Source organism: Anneissia japonica, unplaced genomic scaffold (assembly GCF_011630105.1).
Source record: "Anneissia japonica isolate Jap-2015-1 unplaced genomic scaffold, ASM1163010v1 scaffold287622_len18786_cov157, whole genome shotgun sequence".
Taxonomy (NCBI): domain Eukaryota; kingdom Metazoa; phylum Echinodermata; class Crinoidea; order Comatulida; family Comatulidae; genus Anneissia; species Anneissia japonica.
Window position 1 is genome coordinate 10468 of NW_022700887.1, and position 6585 is coordinate 17052.

Consider the following 6585-nt stretch of genomic DNA (forward strand, 5'->3'; position numbering starts at 1 on the left):
ATATTGTGGTCCCCGATCGGATAGTTTCCGCCAATAAGCGAGGGGTCGTTTATAACTGGCGCAACCAGACTGTTATCCGTAGCCTCCAATACATCCCATGACGCAGAACCAGCTGCCTCACCAGGACTGGTGTTAACGATGATATTAGATGGACAGTTTGTAAACACAGGTGGTGTATTATCTGTACCCCAAATAATAAAGTACCCCAAAATTAATTTCATGTGATACACATATAATATACTACACGAATTATAAATACTTGCATTTATCCTGTAAATTATTGGCATAGGCCTTACCTTACTCTCTGTTTTTCTTATATTCAAATTTTAGCTATTGATTATTTAATATATACATATATATATACATATATATATATATATATATAAATTAGTAGTCATATTTAAAGGGGGACATAAGTATTTCTCCAATATCTTATCAGAAGTGAAATTGACTATTATTATATTTTACTTGTATTTTGCCATTTGCTTCATATTTTAGAGGCCCTAAATACAATGTTTCAATGGCTTGCCTTTGAGTGTTTCAGAGTAGTTACAAGATATCCTTTACTTATTTAGTTTCATAATTAAGTACAGATTCATTTGTTTTGAAAAATTTGTCAGATGTTCTGTGTATGCCTTTTAGATATCATATTGAAAAATAAATACTATCATGTTTTTATTTCAAAATATATACAGATCGATATGTAGTAAATTTATTTGGGAAAAATATAAGGCGATAAAGTATCTACTAGACAGAGGCGATGATATAATCTGAGTCAAATAATAGTAACGTGTTATACATTTTAAAAATACCCTCTTAAACATTCCTTTTGGATTAAAGCAAGGACCAATGTCTATTTTCCCACCTAATTCTAATATGAGTGTTATTCTAGAATCAGACTATGCCTACTATTTAAACCAGACGCTATCCGTCCGGGTTGAACCGGGGTCTTCAGCATAAACTAGTTTTGATGAGTGTCATATTAGCAATCTTGGTTTAAGCAAGGCAACTGTAATAACACATGGATTATTAACAGTCTTTTTTAAGACTGGATGACATGGCAATGAAAAATAGATCACATGAGATAAATACAAACATATTGTGTCTAAATTACATTTTAAACAAAATTGTGATTTTGAAAGATACTTAATAAAACTAAACTTGCCCGATAGAATAAACCTGTGTAAATTCCTTTGTGGGAACCATAAGATACCTATTTCTGTGTTCCAATACTTACAGGTAGCATCAAGAAAATTATAAGGCATAGGTGACGAATGTTTTAAAATGACCTTCTTTAATTGTTCTTAGCTTATTTTATTAAAGAAATGTTAATGTTTTAATTTAAAAGTACTTCATAAAATTTGTTTTCTAGTTTAAGTTGGTTTGTATAGCTGCTCTCATATCCCGAAAGGAGACGATAGAGAAATGAATGAATGAATAAATGAATGAACAAGAACGGTACGGTACAGAAATCGATTTACGTACCTTCTACTCTTACAATGAATGTACATTGAACTGTGAGGGCAGCATTATCCACAGCAGTGAACGTCACGGTCGTATCGCCTAATGGAAATGTGTCGCCACTATTATGTGTACTGGTCACGGATGGCGAAACTCCAGAGTTATCTACAAAACTTGGATTTGACCAGGAAACAGGAGCCGTAGAAGCAGAAGCCGAGACAGCCCCTACCACGGTGCCAGGACAAAAATTAATAGTAGGTGGTTGTGTATCTGGAAATATAAAATTATTACAGCATCTGGAGTAAATGGGTCTCTCATTTCTTTTTATTTCTCATTTTGATTAAATACAATAACTGTCTGTTTCCCCCCCCCCCCCCGTTTTTCACAGGCCGGCATTTATGTTTTTGGGGCCATTGTCTCGATTACAATTCCTGAGCACCCGGTCGTCTGTGGTAGGGCAAATGTGTTTCCAGTTCCTTCGTTTGAGCCACCTAGGCAGAGGTCCGGGAATGCGCCAGGGTGGTGATGGATGGTGACCCCGAAGAGTATTTTCGTCTTTATTTTGCCTATCTTCCAATTCATGTCAGTTCTGTCATAAAATAAATATTGGTCTACATAAAAATAAACAAATACATATTTAAAATAAAATAAATAAATAAATTAATTTTTTTTTAAATAAGAAAAAAGCCTACATGTACACTCTGCAGGTGTAAAACGGCGCCCCGAGCAGCTCTACCAAGAGATTGATACGTGCGCTTAATAATATGACATTATTATTATTATTATTAATATTGAATGAACATCAATATACTAGACCAACTTTATAACATAAACAAACAATTGATCGAAAGTCATTTAAAATTAAATCATTAAATTAAGAATCAACTAGTGGTTAAGACACCATGCTAGTTATCTGGAAGTCGTGGGTTTGATTCCCACCGGAATCACTTGCGAGATTTGTTCGCACGCATTTGGGAACATAGGCCTACTAAGCATTCAGTATAACTCGTCAAGTGGGCAAATTATGTATGCAAACATCATTAGTATTTATTATGAAACAACCTTACTGATTATGCATTTTAATGAAAGAGAGATTCTAACTATTTATTTGTTGCTTTATTTACAAACTTTTTGCTACGAAAGTCTTTAAAATACCTAAATGGTGGCGCCAGTAAGGAAGGGGGAAAAAAACAACAATTCATCAGGGAAGAAAAAAATGTATTTTTTTACATATTAGTATACTCTAGAAACGCCCTGGACCACTTCCAATGAATTTTCCCTGGACCCCCCCCCCCCCCCCCCCCCCCCCCCCCCCCCCTGTATAAGAGACAGGGATAGACCTAGGTAATGAGACAAACTTTAGGCCTCTCAATTATTTCGCATGATGAGTTCTTGCGTACCAGTAACCGTGACGTCATATGTACACTGAGCTTGGTTATTCGCAGCGTCTGTAGCTGTACATGTTATTGTTGTCAATCCGATATTAAGCTGGGATGAACCGATTTGGCTGCAGTACAAGTGAGTCACGCCTATGTTATCCGTGGCCTCAGCATTATCTAATGTCATGGCTGCATACGATTGGTTTGGATCCGCCACGTCACTAATTGCATCCGGGCATGTTATAGCTGGAGCCTCTTCATCAAGAACTATGTCAAATTGCATAAAATTTCAAAAATAATTAACATAATGAACACCTTTATGTCATAACGCCCCAACTAGAATTATTCGTTACGCTTTCATTGGAAATGATCATTTGATTAGGCCTAAATTGTCTTTTATTGTTTCTAAGGCCCAATAAAAATATATTAGTTTATCACCCTCGCATGCATGTCGTTTGTATGGTACAGTTAAAGTAGTAGAAATTGTTTGTATTCTCTCAATCATGTTTAACTAGCTTTGAATATCAATGCACCAGACCAGCAAACAAACCAATAGTGATATTTGGCTTTGGCAAAATATAAAATTTAAAAGAAAACCTCCCTCCTGCATCACTTTTCCATCCTAGATAAACCAGGGAGTTATAAGTTGTCACTATAACAACTCCCTGAATAAACTAATAATACTATTTTATATAAGCCCTAGTACTTTTTCATTATATTACTTGCTTTACAATGCTGTTTTAAAACAACATAGACATAATAATAATAATGTTGAAATTACTAATTTTTTTTTTAAATGTAAGAAGTTAAAATAGAAAGCCAAAAAGTAATTTACCTTGTTTACATATACCACAGTGATTATCATTACATCTAACTTCTTCCCAATCGTAGTTCCTGCCTCCATCTAAAGCGGTGCAGTACTCCCACGATCTCTCTTCGAAGTCATTTGCATCAGTCATGTAATCAACATCACTCCCATCTGTCCAATAATATTCCCTTGTCGAGTATTCTAATATGAGTCCTATGAAAGCGGCATAATGAATGGAATCTCTAACTAGCTCTCTGACAAATTCTTGTTCCTCCAGTGAATGGATTGATACAAGTGTAGCGCCAACTGAGTTACAGCTATCCACCGCATCGTCTATATCAGAATTCCCGCATTCAAATGTATAGCACTGGCCTTGGAATTCCCCATTGCAGGTTGCTATAACCAAATAGAAAATACACATATGATTCGAAGATAAGTATTTGAATAAGTTTGCACAATCCGCAATAAAATGCTTATCACCTTTTAGGACCGATGAGCTCGGGGCTTAACCACGGACTACACCCGTGTGCCCAGGCGGCCCTCATTCTCCCAGCTTTTTAGTGAGTAAATTCAAGCTATTGTCCCTTCCAAAACACATGGGAACGCTACTGAATAAATTCATTTAAATATTAAGGTTGTGTACGGTAGTTATTAGGCCTACACTTGAAGATACAGATTCATTATCTTACTTTGTATATATTAAGTAGAATAATATATTTTATTAAATGTTAACATTATTCTTCAAATAATATTTTTATTGCCAATTAACAGAAGTTTATATCGTTTTTTAAAGACCCTTAACATAACTGGCTAAGACCCTTAACATAACAACAGTTCTAGCACTTTGTGATAAGTACATACATCATTATATTTTGTATAATGCTACATTAAATCGACAGATTTTAATGATGCCTATATCAACCATCACACGATTCACGGGGATGTTCGTCGGCTATATACTTACCATTACAAAACCGACAAAGATGATACAGAAAAAGTACCTGCAATGCACAAGAAAATGATAATAATAATAATAATAATAATAATAATAATAATAATAATAATAATAATAATAATAATAATAATTATAATAATAATAACAAAACAGTACAATAATAACAACAATAAAAACAGTAACAGCAACAGCAATGAAGACACAAGCATTTCTTTATACACGTTTATTTACGATAACGTAGGACCTATGAGGCTTCATAAACTTCGGGAATACGTGAGATAGATTTGGTAACATGGGAACGGGCATGAAAAGCGCCACGCCAATATTTTTTATAAGCGCCGCTCTCGAATGATAAGCAACGCTGACTGTCATTTTTTAAACTTTTATTAATTTCTAAAAAATACATAATTATATTCTTTTTCTTTTAGGTCCCAAAAAGTAATTCATTGAGTATGTTAATATACATCTCATTCCAAAATTTTATTTACACATGCACATGTATATACTGTATATATACACGCACATACATATCACCAATACCATATAGGCCTACTTATACATATACATATTTTTTTATTTCAACAATTCCTAATTTTTTTTCTTTTATGTACAAAACAGAAAGGTAACTGCTGATGGAATATCATTGATAATGTTAATGAAGTCCATACCATTTTCCATCTCAGATCAATAATTAATATAATAATCTTTATAATAATAAAAACAAAAGTCAAGAACTTTCTTCTAGTAATTTTCAAACGTACATCATTCTATATATTTATACACACACACACATACATACAAAAACAGACATACTTAAACACACACACCCACACCTACACACGCATATGAAGTTCACAAATACAGTACATACATGCATACAAATATACGTAGGCATATGAATTAATTATCTATATACATCAAATACATTTTTTTTTCCAAATTTCGTTAAAATTACACCAACTGCAAACCAAAGAGCTACCGCATTATTGTGACAATATCACTGGTAATGGTAATGATAGGCCTATTGAAATTTTACCATCCGATCAATAATAGGCCTGATAATAATAATAATAATAATAATAATAATAATAATAATAATAAAAATAATAATAATAATATTTATAATAAAGGGCATATAATTATTAGACAGTCAGAAGAGCTTATTTAATAAGCCCATTGCGTTCATATCCTTTACAATATACCGTACTTAAAGAGCTATCCAAGGGTTCGTACCTACTGGCTTGTTCAGCTCGGTTAAAATTTTAATTTTGTAAATAGCGTAGACTGCAATGAAATATATTTGGTTCTAAATTTTACTGTCACAACCCAGGAGGAGTTCTTTAAAAGAACTACTGCTGTTGTCAAGGTTTTTGAAAATATTGTCTATTTTTTCCTTAACATATTATTACTTATGCGTTCAAAGAACATGTGTTTTTCATCATCCAATTCACCACATTTGTTACATGTATTAATATCTTTTAGCTTCCAATAGTTGCATATTGGTGGGAACAATTTTGTTTAATAATTTATAATTTAATTGTGTATATTTTCTTTTTTTTTTCATTTTTCACTTTTCGCTTCCAAACATCATTTCAACTTATATATTCATTGTTAAATACCTTATTCCATTTACACTGACTTTGTGCAGGAATAAAACTGTTGTTAACAAAACTTAAATAGCTTTTGTTTTCATTTGAACTATGTTGTTAATTACCATATTCTCATCTGAATTCACATGTATATAATGTTCCGTATTTTGCTTAATTAATTTCACCCATTCATTTGGAATAGCCTCAATTAGTGAAATATATTCACTCATCCAATTTCTTTAAATACATAGTTTTTCAAGAATTTCGTTAGGTTTCATTAGACGATTAAAAATAATTATATCAATAATCTTATTTAAACCTGATGTACTCCTATAGAACAGGGATTTGTTCCTATATGTAATTGCTTTATTACCATATAAGCTTTGTTTAATT